The sequence below is a fragment of the Nycticebus coucang genome, chromosome 5 (assembly GCF_027406575.1).
Source record: "Nycticebus coucang isolate mNycCou1 chromosome 5, mNycCou1.pri, whole genome shotgun sequence".
Classification (NCBI taxonomy): Eukaryota; Metazoa; Chordata; class Mammalia; order Primates; family Lorisidae; genus Nycticebus; species Nycticebus coucang.
In genome coordinates, this window is record NC_069784.1 from 55213379 (window position 1) to 55232164 (window position 18786).

General features: G+C 44.6%; 1 protein-coding gene across 4 annotated transcripts in view; it reads right to left on the minus strand.

Moving 5' to 3' along the window:
• The window catches only part of PI4KB (phosphatidylinositol 4-kinase beta), a 43910-nt gene extending 29525 nt beyond the window's left edge, over nucleotides 1-14385 (minus strand). Inside the window, exons 1-2 of one of the 4 annotated variants that reach the window (XM_053591070.1) lie at nucleotides 13597-14385; nucleotides 12373-12469 (exon numbers count right to left, since the gene is read on the minus strand). The gene's annotated coding sequence lies outside the window, so the exon portion shown is untranslated. Of the gene's footprint in view, nucleotides 1-12372; nucleotides 12470-13596 lie in introns of those variants that run through there. The other 3 variants (XM_053591073.1, XM_053591071.1, XM_053591069.1) reach the window with 3 other exon arrangements.
• Between the last annotated feature and the right edge of the window lie 4401 nt (nucleotides 14386-18786).

Below are 18786 nucleotides of genomic sequence, written 5' to 3' on the forward strand. Positions count from 1 at the left end.
TCCCAGGGCTCAGCTAAGAACCCCAGGTTACAGTATTCAAAGGACTTCACCACTGAACAGACTTCCCCATCTGGCAGCCACTACTCCTCAAGGAACCATACAATGGCAAGAGATGCAAGAAAGCCAGACTCATCTCTGATATAAGCAGCTCTGCCACTAGAAACCACCAAACTGGAGCTGGGCCTCCCTGTTGGCCTCACAGGGACTTGGAGGCACCTGGATCTGAAGCAAATCATGGAGAAAAGTAGGTGTTCAAAGGAATAAGGTTAGATTGTTTTGACAACTTACACAACAGAAAGAGAGTCTCCAAAACCTAAATCCAGATATGGTCTTCAGTATCAATTTAATCATTTTTGAATGCAAAGAAAATATACCATCGAGGGTAGCCATTCTAAAGAAAGTGAAAGGACTGGGTGGCTCCTGTGGCTCAGTGGCAGGGTGCTGGCCCCATATACCGAGGTTGGGGGGTTTGAACCTGGCCCTGGCCAAATTGCAACAAAAAAAAGCCAGGTGTTGTCGTGGGCGCCTGTAGTCCCAGCTACTTGGGAGGCTGAGGCAAGAGAATTGCCTAAGCCCAGGAGTTGGAGGTTGCTGTGAGCTGTGATGCCACGGCACTCTACCGAGGGCAACATGGTGAGAAGAAAGAAAGGAAAGAAAAGAAAGGAAGGAAGGAAGGAAGAGAAAGGACTACAAAACAAAAGAAAAAGAAGGAATGAGTCCTTGGTTCACTACCCTTCCCTTTGTAAGTCAGAGATATAAGAAATAAATAACAGAAGAGAATTCAAACCTTTAATGTCAAATGGCTCCTTTGGTCTTCGAGGACACTCAGACAACTGAGGCTCCATGCTTCAACCTGGAGCCTAAACTCTCCTTCCAGACAGATTGGAGAGGAAATAGAAGAGGCCTTCCCCGACCCAGCCTAGCAGTTGACCTTCAGGAAAGGAGGGGTGGGGTGTAAGTAGGGGGAGTGCTGATAATTCACTGGATTCCATAGCTCCCATCCAGTAAAGTAGGGAATCCTATCTAAGCATGAAGGGTTATTACAGGGCAGGGCAGAGCAGCAGCTGGAGAAGACAGGGTGTACACATGTATGTGTGTGACTGAGCAGTTAAGTACATGTCTGCAGAGCACTCTGAGGGGAGGGGACACTACCACTTAACACTGGGTTCTAATAAGATCGAATTAGAATTCCAAGCAGTAACCCAAAAGATGTCTCAAGAATTCAACAAATTCAAAGACCAAATGACCAAACATTTTGACACACTGAGACAAGAAGTTGCAGCCCTCAAAGATCTGAGAAACACAGTAGAATCCCTCAGTAACAGAATGGAGCAAGCAGAAGAAAGGATTTCTGACATTGAAGACAAAGCTTTCAAATGCTCCCAAACTCTCAAAGAGGAAGAGAAATGGAGGGCAAAAACAGATCACTCTCTCAGAGAGCTCTGGGATAATTCGAAGAAAACCAATATTCGTTTTATAGGGATCCCCAAAAGCGACGAAGTGGCTTCACAAAGCACAGAGTCTCTTCTCCATGAGATTATGAAGGAGAACTTTCCAGACATGTCAAGAGATTCTGAAATTCAGATAGCAAACAGTTTCAGAACTCCAGCACGACTCAACCCAAATAAGACATCCTCCAGACACATCATAATCAACTTCACTAAAGTTAATATGAAGGAGAAAATTCTGAAAGCAGCCAGACGAAAGAAAACCATCACCTACAAGGGGAAGAATATTAGAATAACTGCAGATCTCTCTGCTGAAACCTTTCAAGCTAGAAGAGGATGGTCATCAACTTTTAATCTCCTAAAACAAAACAACTTTCAACCCAGGATCCTGTACCCAGCTAAACTGAGTTTCATTTATGACAGAGAAATTAAACACTTTAATGACATTCACTTGTTGAAGAAATTTGCCATAACTAAATCAGCTCTCCAGAATATTCTCAGACCTGTCCTCCATAAAGACCAGCATAATCCTCCACCACAAAAGTAAACCCACCCAGAAAATTTTGATCAAACTTCAACTTCCACAGTCACAAAGGGATTAAAAATGTCCACTGGACTCTCCAAAGGCTTATCAATATTCTCAATTAATGTGAATGGTTTAAATTGTCCTCTAAAGAAGCACAGGTTGGCTGACTGGATACAAAAACTCAAGCCAGATATCTGCTGTATACAAGAATTGCATCTTACATTAAAAGACAAATTTAGACTCAAGGTGAAGGGATGGTCATCTATACTCCAGGCAAATGGAAAGCAGAAAAAACCAGGTGTTGCAATCCTACTCACAGACGCAATAGGCTTTAAACCAACTGAAATAAGGAAGGATAAGGATGGATACTTCATATTTGTTAAAGGCAATACTCAATATGATGAGATTTCAATTATTAATATTTATGCACCCAACCAGAACGCACCTCAATTTATAAGAGAAACTCTAACAGACGTGAGCAACTTGATTTCCTCCAGTTCCATAGTAGTTGGAGATTTTAACACCCTTTTAGCAGTGCTGGATAGATCTTCCAAAAAGAAGCTAAGCAAAGAAATCTTAGATTTAAACTTAACCATTCAACATCTGGACTTAACAGACATCTGCAGAACATTTCATCCCAACAAAACTGAATACACATTCTTCTCATCAGCCCATGGAACATACTCTAAAATCGACCACATCCTAGGCCAAAAATCTAAAATTTTAAAAAACAGAAATTATTCCTTGCATCTTCTCAGACCATCATGGAATAAAAGTTGAACTCAATAACAACAGGAACCTGCATACCCATACAAAAACAAGGAAGCTAAACAACCGTATGCTGAAAGATAGATGGGTATAGACAAGATTAAGAAGGAAATCACCAAATTTTTGGAACAAAAATCTGGGATACTGCAAAGGCAGTCCTAAGAGGGAAATATATAGCACTGCAAGCCTTCCTCAAGAAAACGGAAAGAGAGGAAGTTAATAACTTAATGGGACATCTCAAGCAACTGGAGAAGAAGAACACTCCAACCCCAAACCCAGCAGAAGAAAAGAAATAACCAAAATCACAGCAGAATTAAATGAAATTGAAAACAAAAGAATTATACAACAGATCAATAAATCCAAAAGTTGGTTTTTTGAAAAGATCAATAAAATAGATAAACCTTTGGCCAACCTAACCAGGAAAAAAAGAGTAAAATCTCTAATTTCATCAATCAGAAATGGTAATGATGAAATAACAACAGACTCCTCAGAAATTAAAAAAAATCCTTAATGAATACTACAAGAAACTCTACTCTCAGAAATATGAAAATCTGAAAGAAATCGACCAATACCTGGAAGTACGCCACCTACCAAGACTTAGCCAGAATAAAGTGGAAATGTTGAACAGGCCTATATCAAGTCCTGAAATAGCATCAACTATACAAATTCTCCCTAAAAAGAAAAGCCCAGGACCAGATGGCTTTATGTCAGAATTCTACCAAACCTTTAAAGAAGAACTAGTACCTATATTACTAAACCTCTTCCAAAATATAGAAAAAGAAGGAATATTACCCAACACATTCTATGAAGCAAACATCACCTTGATCCCCAAACCAGGGAAAGACCCAACAAGAAAAGAAAATTATAGACCAATATCACTAATGAATATTGATGCTAAAATACTCAGTAAGGTCCTAACAAACAGAATCCAACAACACATCAAAAAAATTATACACCACGGGGCGGCACCTGTGGCTCAAGGAGTAGGGCGCCGGTCCCATATGCCGGAGGTGGCGGGTTCAAACTCAGCCCCGGCCAAAAACCACAAAAAAAAAAAAAAAAAATTATACACCACGACCAAGTGGGATTTATCCCACGGTCTCAAGGCTGGCTCAATATATATAAATCTATAAATGTAATTCAGCACATAAACAAACTAAAAAATAAGGACCATATGATTCTTTCAATTGATGCAGAAAAAGCTTTTGATAATATCCAGCATCCCTTCATGATCAGAATAGTTAAGAAAATTGGTATAGAAGGGACATTTCTTAAACTAATAGAGGCCATCTACAGCAAACCCACAGCCAATATCGTATTGAATGGAGTTAAATTGAAATCATTTCCACTTAGATCAGGAACCAGGCAAGGTTGCCCATTGTCTCCATTGCTCTTTAACATTGTAATGGAAGTTTTAGCCATTGCAATTAGGGAAGAAAAGGTGCTCAAGGGTATCCACATAGGGTCAGAAGAGATCAAACTTTCACTCTTCACAGATGATATGATCGTATATCTGGAAAACACTACGGATTCTACTACAAAACTTTTAGAAGTGATCAAGGAATACAGCAACGTCTCAGGCTACAAAAATCAACACCCATAAATCTGTAGCCTTTATATATACCAACAATAACCAAGCCGAAAAAACAGTCAAGGACTCTATTCCTTTCACAGTAGTCCAAAGAAGATGAAATATTTGGGAGTATACTTAACAAAGGATGTGAAAGATCTCTACAAAGAGAACTATGAAACTTTAAGAAAATAAATAGCTGAAGATGTTAACAAATGGAAAAACATACCACACTCGTGGCTGGCACTTAAAGTGCCTATACTACCCAAAGCAATATACAATTTTAATGCAATCCTTATTAAAGCTCCATTGTCATATTTTAAAGATCTTGAAAAAATATTACTTTGTTTTATATGGAATCAGAAAAAAACTCTAATAGCCAAAACATCACTTAGCAATAAAAACACAGCAGGAGGAATCACACTACCAGACCTGAGACTGTAATATAAATCAATAGTGATCAAAACAGCATGGTATTGGCACAAAAACAGAGAAGTAGATGTCTGGAACAGAATAGAGAACCAAGAGATGAATCCAGCTACTTACTGTTATTTGATCTTTGACAAGCCAATTAAAAACATTCAGTGGGGGGCGGCGCCTGTGGCTCAAGGAGTAGGGCGCCGGTCCCATATGCCGGAGGTGGCGGGTTCAAACCCAGCCCTGGCCAAAGGCCACAAAAAAATAAATAAATAAAATAAAAAGCTATATATTAAAAAAAAAAAAAAAAAACATTCAGTGGGGAAAAGATTCCCTATTTAACAAATGGTGATGGGTGAACTGGCTGGTAACCTGTAGAAGATGGAAACTGGACCCACACCTTTCACCATTAACTAAGACTCTCACTGGATAAAAGATTTAAATTTAAGGGCAGCGCCTGTAGCTCAAGGAGTAGGGCGCCGGACCCATATGCCGGAGGTGGCGGGTTCAAACCCAGCCCCGGCCAAAAACCACAAAAAAAAAATTTAAATTTAAGACATGAAACTATAAAAATACTTGAAGAGAGCGCAGGGAAAACTCTTTTTTTTTTTTGCAGGGAAAACTCTTGAAGGAATCGGCCCAGGTGAATATTTTATGAGGAGGACTCCCCCAGCAATTGAAGCAGTATCAAAAGTACACTACTGGGGGCAGTGCCTGTGGCTCAAAGGAGTAGGGCACTGGCCCCATATGCCAGAGGTGGAGGGTTCAAACCCAGCCCCGGCCAGAAACTACAAAAAATAAAAAAATACACTACTGGGACCTGATCAAACTAAAAAGCTTCTGCACAGCCAAGAACATAGTAAGTAAAGCAAGCAGACAGCCCTCAGAATGGGAGAAAATATTTTCAGGTTATACCTCCGATAAAGGTCTAATAACCAGAATCCACAGAGAATGCAAATGTATTAGCAAGAAAAGAACATGTGATCCCATCTCAGGGTGGGCAAGGGACTTGAAGAGAAACTTCTCTAAAGAAGACAGATGCACGATCTACAAACACATAAAAAAAAGCTCATGATCCTTAATCATCAGAGAAATGCAAATCAAAACTACATTGAGATATCACCTAACCCCAGTAAGAGTAGCCCACATAACAAAATCCCAAAACCAGAGATGTTGGTGTGGATGTGGAGAAAAGGGCACACTTCTACACTGCTGGTGGGAATGCACGCTAATACGTTCCTTCTGGAAGGATGTTTGGAGAATACGTAGAGACCTAAAAATAGACCTGCCATTCGATCCTATAATTCCTTTACTAGGTTTATACCCAGAAGACCAAAAATCACAATATAACAAAGACATCTGTACCAGAATGTTTACTGCAGCCCAATTCATAATTTCTAAGTCATGGAAGAAGCCCAAGTGCCCATCGACCCACGAATGGACTAGCAATTGTGGTACATGTATACCGTGGAATGTTATGCAGCCTTAAAGAAAGATGGAGACTTTACCTCTTTCATGTTTACATGGATGGAGCTGGAACATAGTCTTCTTAGCAAAGTATCTCAGGAATGGAAGAAAAAGTATCCAATGTACTCAGCCCTACTATGAAACTAAATTATAGCTTTCACATGAAGGCTATAACCCAACTATAGCACAAGACTATGAGGAAAGGGCCAAGGAAGGGTAAGGGAGGGGGGAGGTTAGGTAGAGGGAGGGTAATGGGTGGGGCCACACCTACAGTGCATCTTAGAATGGGTACAGGCGAAACTTACTAAAGGCAGAATACAAATCTCTATATACAATAAATAAGAAAATGCCATGAATGCTACGTTGAACAGTTTGATAAGAATATTTCAGATTGTATATGAAACCAGCACATTGTACTCCTTGATTGCACTAATGTACACAGCTATGATTTAACAAAAAAACAAAAAAAACACTGGGTTCTCACTTCTCATCACCTCAAAAGATTCTAGGCAAACAACCTTCCACCAGCCTCTATTAAAGAACTTATTGGGGGGCTGGACACAGAAGCTCACGCCTGTAATCCCAGCACTGTGGGAGGCTAAGGTGAGCAGATCACCTGAGCTTAGTTCAAGATCAGCCTGAACAAGAGTGAGACCCCGTCTCTAAAAATAGCCAGGTATTGTAGCAGGCGCCTGTAATCCCAGCTACTCAGGAGGCTGAGGCAAGACAATTGCTTGAGCCCAGCAGTCTGAGGTTGCTGTGAGCTATAATGCCACAGCACTCTACCAGGCGCAACAAAGTGAGACTGTCTCACAAAAAAATCAATAGGGCAGGCAAGGTGGCTCACACCTGTAATCCTACCACTCTGGCAGGCTGAGGCGGGTGGATAAGCTCGAAAACAACCTGAGCAAAAAGTGAGACCCTATCTCTACTAAAAATAGAAAAACATGGCTTAGGGAGGTGCCTGTGGCTCAGTGAGTAGAGCGCTGGCCCCATATACTGAGGGTGGTGGGTTCAAACCCGCCCCGGCCAAACTGCAGCAAAAAAATAGCCGGGTGTTGTAGTGGGAACCTGTAGTTCCAGCTACTCAGGAAGCTGAGGCAAGAGAATCACCTAAGTCCAAGAGCTGGAGGTTGCTGTGAGCTGTGACGCCACAGCACTCTACCAATGAAGTGAGACTATGTCTCTAAAAAAAAAAAAGAAAAACTTGGTTCAGCAGCCATAGCACAGTGGTTATGGCGCCAGCTACATACACCAAGGATGACAGGTTCGAACCTGGCCCAGGCCAGCTAAACAACAACGATTACAACAAAAAAACAGACGGACGTTGTAGGGGGTGCCTATAGTCCCAGCTACTTGGGAGGCTGAGGCAAGAGAGAATCGCTTAAGCCCAAGAGTCTGAGGTTGCTGTGAACTGTCATACCACAGCACTCTGTTGAGGGCAACATAATGAGACTCTGTCTCAAAAAAAAAAAAAAGAAAGAAAGAAAAACTGAGGCAAGAGGATCCCTTGGGCCCAAGCGTTGGAGGTTGCTGTGAGCTATGACACCATGACACTCTACCCAGAGTGACAGCTTGAGACTGTCTCAAATGATAAAGGACTTATTGGACTGATCTCTGCTAGAATAGAATGATAAAGAACTCCAAATCAATCCCCAGTTAATCAACATTCCCATTTTCAAATCTTTCTCTCCCACAGTGGAGATTAGATAAATATGGACTGGTTCAGACCAACCCCGATTTTTTTTTTGGAGACAGAGCCTCAAGCTGTTGCTCTGGGTAGAGTGCTGTTGCATCACAGCTCACAGCAACCTCCAACTCCTGGCCTCAAGTGATTCTCCTGCCTCTGCCTCCCAAGTAGCTGGGACCACAGGCGCCCACCACAATGCCCAGCTATTTTTTGGTTATAGCTGTCATTGTTCTTTGGCAGGCCCAGGCTGGATTTGAACCCGCCAGCTCAGGTGTATGTGGCCAGTGCCTTGGCCACTTGAGCCACTGGTGCGGAGCCCAATCCTGATGTTTTTATCTGTTTCTCTATTTTCTTGGACTGTCCTTTAAGGGACCATCTGCCTCCAAGCAGGCAGGCAGGAGGTCGGGCAATGGAGCCAATATCTTCACCCTGCAAAGTAGGTTAAAAGAGCTTGTTAAACAATGGGAAAGGATATTTGCATATTTTCAATCAGACAAAAGCTTGATAACTAGGATCTATAGAGAACTCAAATTAATCCACATGAAAAAAGCCAACAATCCCTTATATCAATGGGCAAGAGACATGAACAGAACTTTCTCTAAAGACGACAGACAGATGGCTAACAAACACATGAAAAAATGTTCATCATCTCTATATATTAGAGAAATGCAAATCAAAACAACCCTGAGATATCATCTAACCCCAGTGAGAATGGCCCACATCACAAAATCTCAAAACTGCAGATGCTGGCGTGGATGTGGAGAGAAGGGAACACTTTTACACTGCTGGTGGGACTGCAAACTAGTACAACCTTTCTGGAAGGAAGTATGGAGAAACCTCAAAGCACTCAAGCTAGACCTCCCATTTGATCCTGCAATCCCATTACTGGGCATCCACCCAGAAGGAAAGAAATCCTTTTATCATAAGGACACTTGTACTAGACTGTTTATTGCAGCTCAATTTACAATCGCCAAAATGTGGAAACAGCCTAAATGCCCACCAACCCAGAAATGGATTAACAAGCTGTGGTATATGTATACCATGGAATACTATTCAGCCATTAAAAAAAATGGAGACTTTACATCCTTCGTATTAACCTGGATGGACGTGGAAGACATTATTCTTAGTAAAGCATCACAAGAATGGAGAAGCATGAATCCTATGTACTCAATTTTGATATGAGGACAATTAATGACAATTATGGTTATGGGGGGGGAAACAGAAAGAGGGAAGGAGGGAGGTGGGTGGGGCCTTGGTGTGTGTCACACTTTATGGGGGCAAGACATGATTGCAAGAGGGACTTTACCTAACAATTGCAATCAGTGTAACCTGGCTTATTGTACCCTCAATGAATCCCCAACAATAAAAAAAAAAAAAAAAAAAAGAGCTTGTTAAAAGTTAATGGAAAAAATAAGGAGATTCGAATATACTATTTAAAGTCACAAGGTGTCTAGTAGAAGAAATAAAAAATGACATAATTACATAAACAAGAGCTATAAATTCTCTAAAACTAAATTCTCTTTTGTAACAGTAAGTCAAGAGATAAAGGCAAAAGCATTTTATCTAAAGCTAAGGGATAACCTTCAGAACTAAACACTGAGATAATTAAAGAGGTTAACTCTGGAGGAGGAGTAGGGAAGAATAGAAAGGGACTGCTGGTTTTCATCATAAATTCTTTTAGTACCACTGGGTTTGCTACCAATTGCATGTATTCCTTTATTAGTAAGTTTTACAGCCAGACCTGGTGGTCACACCTGTAATCCCAGCACTTTGGGAAGCTAAGGCAAGAGGGTTACTTGAGGCCAGGAGTTTAAGATCAGCTTGATGAACATTGCAAGACTCTGTTTCTCCAACTTTAAAAACTAATCAGGCATTGTGGTGGATGCCTGTAGTTCTATTCAGGAGGCTGAGGCAGGAGGATCACTTGAGCCCAGGAGTTTGAGGCTGTAGTGACCTATGATTACACCAGTCTGGGTAACAGAGCAAGACCCTGTGACTAAAAATAATAATTTTTAAAAAGAGATTGCTCTTCTGGCTCGGGGCCTGTAGCTCAGTGGCTAGGGCACCAGCCACATACACTAAGGCTGGCAGGTTCTAATCCAGCTTGGGCCTGCCGAACAACAATGACAACTACAACCAAAAAATAGCCAGGTGTTAGGGCGGGCACCTGTAGTCCTGGCCCATTGGGAGGCTGAGGCAAGAGAGTTGCTAGAGCCTAGGAGTTTGAGGTTGCTGTGAGCTGTGACACCACGGCACTCTACCCAAGGTGACATAGTGAGACTCTGTCTCAAAAAAAAAAAAAAAAGAGATTGCTCTTCAAAAGAGACTCCATATCACCAGAACACTGTTCTGTTAAGAAGTTTTTTCTCAGCTCAGTGCCCATAGCTCAGTGAGTAGGGCTCCAGCTACATACACCGAGGACCTGCTAAACAGTAACAACTGCAACCAAAAAAATAGCCAGGTGTTGTGGCAGACGCCTGTAGTCCCAAACTAGAGAGGCTGAGGCAAGAGAATCTCTTTAGCCCAAGAGTTTGAGGTTGCTGTGAGCTGTGACACCATAGCACTCTACTGCAGGCGACATAGTGAGACTCTATCTCAAAGTAAAAGAAAAAAAGTTCTTTTCTTTATTTTTTTGTTGCAGTTTGGTTTGAACCTGCCCCCCTCAGTATATGAGGCCCATGCCCTACTCCCTGAGCCACAGGCACTGCCCAAAAAAAGTTCTTTCTCATGTCTTAAGGTCTAACTCAAATCTTTCTTTAAGAAGGTCTCAACTGGGTGGCGCCTGTGGCTCAAAGGGATAGGACGCCAGTCCCATATGCTGGAGGTGGTGGGTTCAAACCCAGCCTTGGCCAAAAACCATAAAAAAAAAAAGATCTCAACTTATCTTTCCCCTTTGACCTCAATGGTAAAGGTGGAGATTGAGTACTCCTTTTTCCTTGTAGAAATTTAGGGCTGAGTAGTCAAGCAGGCTCAAGTCTCATCAAAATCAGGTAAATGCCAAGGCCCCAGAGGGTGGTGGCATCAGGGGAAAGGGCATTCTCAAGCTACCAGAAGGAGAGTAGTAAAGGCAGTGGTCTCAATATAGTTAAGTCAATATTAAAACAAGCTGAGAACTCTGGACAGAGCCAGGGAGCTGGTAGAAGCAGATTCCAGACAGACAGCCCAAGTCAGCTCTGGGAGCCCCTGTTGAAACAGACAGATGGCAAAGAAAGCAACCTGTATGTTCACTCCTCTCTGAACTGTTCCTTCCCGCTCCAAGTCCCCAAATATGCTTGAACTAGGCCTTCTTTTGTCTCATGACAATCATTGAAAGGTTCTTCCTCCCAAACCTCTTCCCCAAATCAAAGAATCTCAATTTGCTGCTTTGGATGGCACTCAGAAAAATTACTGAATTTTTTTTTTTTTGTGGTTTTTGGCCAGGGCTGGGTTTGAACCCGCCACCTCTGGCATATGGGGCTGGTGCGCTACTCCTTTAAGCCACAGGCGCCACCCGGCACTCAGAAAAATTCCGGGTGGCGCCCGTGGCTTAAAGGTGTAGGGTGCCGGCCCCATATACCAGAGGTGGCGGGTTCAAACCCGGCCCCAGCCAAAAACTGCAAAAAAAAAAACAACAAAAACAAAATTATTTCCATCCAGTGTGGACCCAGCTCTGAGAATAAAACAGGGAAACTAGGGAAAATATGACTTCTGGTTGGGAATGCTTCCAAGGAGTGAAGCTTCTAAAAAGGATTATGTGGAGGCTGCACTCCGGCTAATGATAAGAGAGAAGGGGGAAATGGGACAAGGTAGCTCATTAATTCCAAACAGGTCAAGAGTCAGAATGTGAATGGAACTTCACGTGCCTTCTTTGCTATCACAGGTCAAGAAGGAGCCATGGAACACAAGTAGCAACTGAGTCCTGAGTTTCAGCTTACTCTGAGTTCTCTCTTCCAGCCAGCTTCTTCAAGGGCTTTTCCATAAACACACTTCCCCTATATAGAATATGGAGTTATAGGTCAAATATGGAGGTACAGCACAGGTGACCACTTAATGCACTGGGGGGAAAAACAGGGCAGATGAAAGAAGCCAGCTTGAAGCCTGGTTTTCCAATGACTTACATCCATGGTTGTAGACCAGAAAAATCTGACAGAAAGACCAAGATCAAGGAGAACTCCCAAGATGACTAAACCACTACTAATAAATACCTTTTGTCTTAGGAAACCCAGAATGTTCTGTAAACAAATAAACCAAATCTAATTTTTCCTTCCACCTACATCCTCTTCATAGCCTATTACTGAACTGATGCCTACAGAGTGGACCATTTTCCCAAGAAGATTACTCTAGAGGTCAAGTGAGGAAGTTACATGTTGAATCCAGAAGTCCTGATTCTGAATGTACAAGCTCTTTCCGCTGTCTCAGGTTCCTTTTCCCAGTTAACCCCTACCCACTCACACACCCCTACCCACTCACACACACCTACCCAGGGCCTGATCAAGATGGAACCTACCAAAACTGTTCCAGTAAGCCACAGAGAGTAAACTGACTCTTCTGGATCTGGACAACGGTGGGAAGACATTCTGTTCTGTGATTCCTTCAACATAAGCCTAAAATTAAATAATCTCAAACAAAATATCTCACAACCTCAGTTTCCATGCAGGCCTGTTCATCCCTACTAGTGGGTGCTCAAGGAGTCAGCAAAGTGTAATCTGATAGGGACTTCTTCAAACTTGCTCCATCCTTCAGAAACACCCTTCAATCCTTAAGAGCCTTAGACAGCTGAAGCTCCCCCTCCTTTCAACACTTTTTCTTCTTTTAGTTCAAAGTTTAGCTGATCCTGAAATAAGTGGTATGAGGAGATAAAAGAGAATGAAAGAGAACACATAAAGACCATAGGGAAAACAGAACAAAGTGTCACAAAGATCAGGGAAATCCTTGAAACCTGAGGGAGGTGTCAAAGTTGGACAACCTGGATGGGAAGGGACACTGTCAGATCTTGTCTCTCCTACAGAAACAAACATCCAGAGGGTTGGGGAATTGAGGAAGGAGTAAGAGAAGCTTAAAAATGTTATAGGGATCATAAATCACCCTAGAGAAAAAGAGTGAGGGCTAGACTCCAAGTAGAAGGTAACTTCAGAATGATGGCAAGGGTCTGAGATCCCTTAAAGAGAAGGGACTAGGCCATTCTTGGAAGCCAGGAGCCAGGTAGGCGGGTGGGTGACGGTGAGGTAATGGACTCAGAAGAAGCAAAGGAAGGGAGGGATATAATCCTTAGCTCAGGGAACTGGAAACCCCGTGCTGGGGATGCACTAAGACCTGAGGAAAGAGGCAAAATAAGAAAAGGGATAAAGGCGGAGTCCATCGGAAAGGTTTGGGGCAGCAACTCAGACGACAAGGACAAGCAAGAATTAACATTATGAAGTCGTCTGATGTGGAAAAGGTTCATGACTTAATAATAATAATAATTTGAGACGTAGGCAACAGGGATAACCGTGAGGGAGGGGGGAATGCCCGGGGCAGAGAGAAGAGCTAAACAGAAGAGGAAGCCAAAAAGCAGAGGAGGACCCCAGGCCTGAGAAGAAAGGGTGGGGAGGAGCGCCGGGAGCAGCTGCCCCCGGGAGGGCAGTTTCGTAGTCGAACCCAGGTCGGGGAGAGGCTGTGCGGCACAGGGTAGGGGAAGCCCACCACCACGACCAGCAGGGCAAAGAGGACTTAAGGGGGAGGAGTAGCTTACCTCTGGGGGACCTCCGCAGAGGAGATGCGGGCGGTCGGGGTCGGACTGCCGACACTGCCGCCTCAGCAGCAGCGACCGCTGCCGGGTTCCATTGGGCGCTTGCGCTTCCCTGACAGCGGCCGCGGCGGCTGCACCAGGCCCCGGCTGCGCGGCTGCCCGCGGCGCCGCCTGACGGGGCCTTCAGGCTGCCTCAGGTTCGACTGGCCCACGCACCCTCCGCTTCCTCCCTTGATGCACCAAGACCAAAAATAAACTAACTCTCCAGCAGATCTCGATGTAAAATTATTCTGCGGAATCCAAACCTTTTTTCTCGGGATAGGCTTTCCTCTGTCCAGGATGCTCAGGACCCTACCGATCCCATAGTAAATCTACGGAGTCAAGTGAGCTGCCCGGAACATGCCTGTTTAGAAATAGAAAAGGGGGCGGGGAAGAGATACAGTATTTGGAAGCCAGGGAGGGTAGAGAGGGCAAGGGAAGGGGCTTACGAGTGGGAGGGGGGGCCAATCTTTGAGGGGCGGGCCTAAGAGAGAGCGTTGGCAGAGCTAAGGGAGCCGAGAAGGAAGTAAAATTGGCTGTATTAGTGGCAGGGCGGTAGTGTGGTCCCTGTTAAATAAGTATGGACGTATAGCGTACTTCCAGGAGTACATCCAGGATTTCTATGTAAATGAGCCATTTGAGTTAGCCACCTAGTAACCCTAAGTGCAAATCAGGGGCTTTACCCCCTCCTCACTGCTACCGGACCCTCTTAGGGGTCCTCAAACTATGGCCCGCGGGCCACATGCGGCGGTTTTGTTTTTTTACTTCAAAATAAGATATGTGCAGTGTGCATAGAAATTCGTTCATAGTTTTTTTTTAAACTATAGTCCAGCCCTCCAACAGTGTGAGGGACAGTGAACTGGCCCCCTGTTTAAAGTTTGAGGACCCCTGGATGGACTCTGGGGGCCCAGAAGGGAGAAGCGAGAGAGGACCGGCAGAGAAGACAGTCACCCTCAATACCCTTTTCCTACACATCGTTAAGGACAATGCCAAAATTACGCCTTTTCTCACTTCGCTGGTGACACGGTCCAATCGCTTCAGTCTTTCGTTTGCCGGCCTAGGATAGCCGCCCTATTTGAGGTGACAGTTCTGCTTCCAATATTACCACCGACCTGGGCAGCCTTTCATCTCCCAACATCCAGACTCCCAATCCTCCAGGGAGGGTCTGGGCAGGGACAGGCTGGGAGAAGTGAGTGGGATGACAAAGGATTGAAAGGCATAATCCCTTCCAAACAAAACCAAACCATATAAGACTAAACAAATAAGCAAAAACAAACCTTGCAAAAGGGTCCCAGTCCAACCCAGGTTGGGGGAAGGCTGTGCAGGATAGGGTAGAAGAAGACCACCAGCACGACCATCAGGGCAAAAGTTATTAGTTAGGGGCGGCGCCTGTGGCTCAGTGAGTAGGGCGCCGGCCCATATGCCGAGGGTGGCGGGTTCGAACCCAGCCCCGGCCAAACTGCAACAAAAAATAGCCGGGTGTTGTGGTGGGCGCCTGTAGTCCCAGCTGCTTGGGAGGCTGAGGCGAGAGAATCGCGTAGGCCCGAGAGTTAGAGGTTGCTGTGAGCCGTGTGACGCCACGGCACTCTACTCAAGGGTGGTACAGTGAGACTCTGTCTCTACAAAAAAAAAAAATAAATAAAGTTATTAGTTAGTTTAGTGTATTTTTCTTTTTCTTTTTAGAGACAGAGTCTCACTTTGTCGCCCTCAGTAGAGTGCTGGGGTGTCACAGCTCACAGCAACCTCCAACTCCTGGACTCAGGCGATTCTCTTGCCTCAGTCTCCCAAGTAGCTGGGAGAACAGGCGCCCACCACAACACCCGGTTATTTTTTTGTTGCAGTTTGGCCAGGGCTGGGTTCGAACCCACCACCCTCAGTACATGGGGCCAGCGCCCTACCCACAGAGCCATAGGTGCCACCCCAGTTTAATGTATTTTTCAGTTAACATACTGATTGAGAGCCCTCTTCCTCCTCAGAACCTCTCTCCTAAGGTCTTAACTAGGGCTTAATATTCAAAGGCCTTCCTAAGGCCCTTACTTTAATGTTCTTCATTGAGGCTACTTATGTGAACCCAGGTCTTGGATGCCATCTTCCCTGTGAAAATTAAGCTAATAATTATTGCTTGTGGCTGGGGTGGCTCAAGCCTAAATCCTAGCACTCTGGAAGGCTAAGGCCTATGGATCACCTGAGCTCAGGAGTTTGAGAGCAGCCTGAGGAAGAGTTAGACCTTTTGTCTACTACTAAAAATAGAAAAACTAGCCAGGCATTGAAGCGGGCTCCTATAGTCTCAGCTACTAGGGAGGCTGAGGCAGGAGGATCACTTGAGCCCAGGAGTTGGAGCCCGCAGTGAGTTATGATCACACCACTGCAGCCAGCCTGCCCAACAAAAGAAGACCTCGGCTCTAAAAATAAATAAGTAACCAAACAAAATAAACAATGGGCACAGAATTTATACTTGGGATGATTTAAAAAAAAATTACACTAGTAGGGTGCGGTGATTCACATCTGTAATCCTAGCACTTTGGGAGGCTGAGGCTGGTGGATTGCTTGAGCTCAAGAGCTAAAAACCAACCTGAGGAAGGGTGAGATGCCATCTTTACTAAAAGTAGAAAACTAGCCGGGCATTGTGGCTGGTGCTCGTAGTCCCAGCTACTTGGGAGACTGAGGCAAGAGGATCACTTGAGTACAAGAGTTTGAGGTTGCTGTGAGCTATGACATCACATACTCTACACAGGGCGACACTCTAGAGTGAGACTTTGTCTCAAAAAAAAAAAAAAGTTATTGGGCGGTGCCTGTGGCTCAGTCGGTAAGGCGCTGGCACCATATACCGAAGGTGGTGGGTTCAAACCTGGCCCCGGCTGAACTGCAACCAAAAAATAGCCGGGCATTGTGGCGGGCACCTGTAGTCCCAGCTACTCGGGAGGCTGAGGCAAGAGAATCGCTTAAGCCCAGGAGTTGGAGGTTGCTGTGAGCTGTATGATGCCATGGCACTCTACCAAGGGCCATAAAGTGAAACTCTGTCTCTACAAAAAAAAAAAAAGTTATTGCTTGAGCTCCCTACTGTGTATGAATACAAACATTACCTTGTTTATTTGTCACTGCAAACCTATGAAAGAGATTTTATCCATGGAAACTCAGCTTTAGAATGGTTACGTTATTGTTTTTCCAAATTGTTTTATTTCAGCCCACAGTAAGAAATGTATTTTCTTTTCTTTTCTTTTTTTTTTTGTTTTTTGAGACAGAGCCTCAAGCTGTCGCCCTGGGTAGAGTGCTATGGCTTCACAAATCACAGCAACCTCCAACTCCTGGGCTTAAGCGATTCTCCTGTCTCAGCCTCCCAAGTAGCTGAGACTACAGGCACACGCCACAACGGCCGGCTATTTTTTGGTTGCAGCTGTCGTTGTTTGGCTGGCCGGGCTGGATTGGAGCGGCCCGCCAGCCCAGGTGTATGTGGCTGGCGCCTTGAGCTCAGGTGTATGTGGTTGGCGCCTAGCTGCTTGAGCCACAGGTGTCAAGCCTTCTTTTGTTTGTTTGGTTGGTTGGTTTTAGGTTTTTTTTTGCAGTTTTTGGCCGAGGCTGGGTTTGAACCCACCAACTCTGGCATATGGGGCCAGCGCCCTACTCCATTGAGGCATATGGGGCCAGCGCCCTACTCCGTTGAGCTACAGGCGCCGCCCTATTTTGTTTCACTGTTTAAAAATAATGTTTTGGAGGGACTTTACCTAACAAACGCAATCAGTGTAACCTAATTCTTTGTACTCTCAATTATTTCCAAACAATAAAAAAAAAGTCAAAAATGCTTTAAAAAAAAAAAAAGAAAAGAAAAAAGGCTCGGGCGGCGCCTGTGGCTGTGTGAGCAGGACGCCGGCCCCATATACCGAGGGTGGCGGGTTCAAACCCAGCCCGGGCTGAACTGCAACCAAAAAAATAGCTGGGCGTTGTGGCGGGCGCCTGTAGTCCCAGCTACTCGGGAGGCTGAGGCAGGAGAATCGCCTAAGCCCAGGAGTTGGAGGTTGCTGCGAGCTGTGTGACGCCACGGCACTCTACCAAGGGCAATAAAGTGAGACTCTGTCTCTACAAAAAAATAAATTAATTAATTAAAAGAAAAGGCTCGGCGCCTGTGGCTCAAGCGGCTAAGGCGCCAGCCACATACACCTGAGCTGGCGGGTTCAAATCCAGCCTAGGCCCACCAAACAACAATGACGGCTGCAACCAAAAAATAGCAGGGCGTTGTGGTGGGCACCTGTAGTCCCAGCTACTTGGGAGGTTGAGGCAAGAGAATTGCTTAAGCCCAAGAGTTGGAGGTTGCTGTGAAGCCATAGCACTCTACCCAGGGCGACAGCTTGAGGCTGTCTCAAAAAAACAAAAAAAAACCCTGTTGGGCGGCACCTGTGGCTCAATGAGTAGGGTGCCGGCCCCATATGCCGAGGGTGGTGGGTTCAAACCCAGCCCTGGCCAGACTGCAACAACAAAAAAAATAGCTGGGCGTTGTAGCAGGCACCTGTAGTCCCAGCTACTCGGGAGGCTGAGGCAAGAGAATCGTCTAAACCCAGGAGTTGGAGGTTGCTGTGAGCTGTGATGACATAGCACTCTACCGAGGGTGATAAAGTGAAACTGTCTCTACAAAAAAATAAAAAATAATTTAAAAATTAAATAAAAGTGTTTTGCATTCTGCTGAGTTTATTTCACAATGCACTAACAGGTTGCAATCTACAGTTTGAAAACAATGGGCTAACTAAATATTCAAAACAATATAAGTGTGGCTCAGCCCCTGTAGCTCAGCGGCTAAGGCGCCAGCCACATACACTGGAGATGGCGAGTTTGAATCCAGCCTGGGCCGGCCAAACAACAATGACAACTACAACCAAAAATAGCTGGGTGTTGTGGCTGGTTCCTGTAGTCCCAGCTATTTAGGAGGCTGAGGCAAGAGAATTGCTTAAGTCCAGGAGTTTGAGGTTGCTGTGAGCTGTGACGCCATAGCACTCTACTGAGGGTGACATAGTGAGACTCTGTCTCAAAAAAATAATAATAATAATAATGTAAGTGGTAAAGCTAAGATTTTGCTCTTTCTAGTAAATGCCTCCCTATGAACATTTCTTATCCCTTTGATTATCAAGAAGTAAAACCATGGGGGGCGCCTGTGGCTCAGTGAGT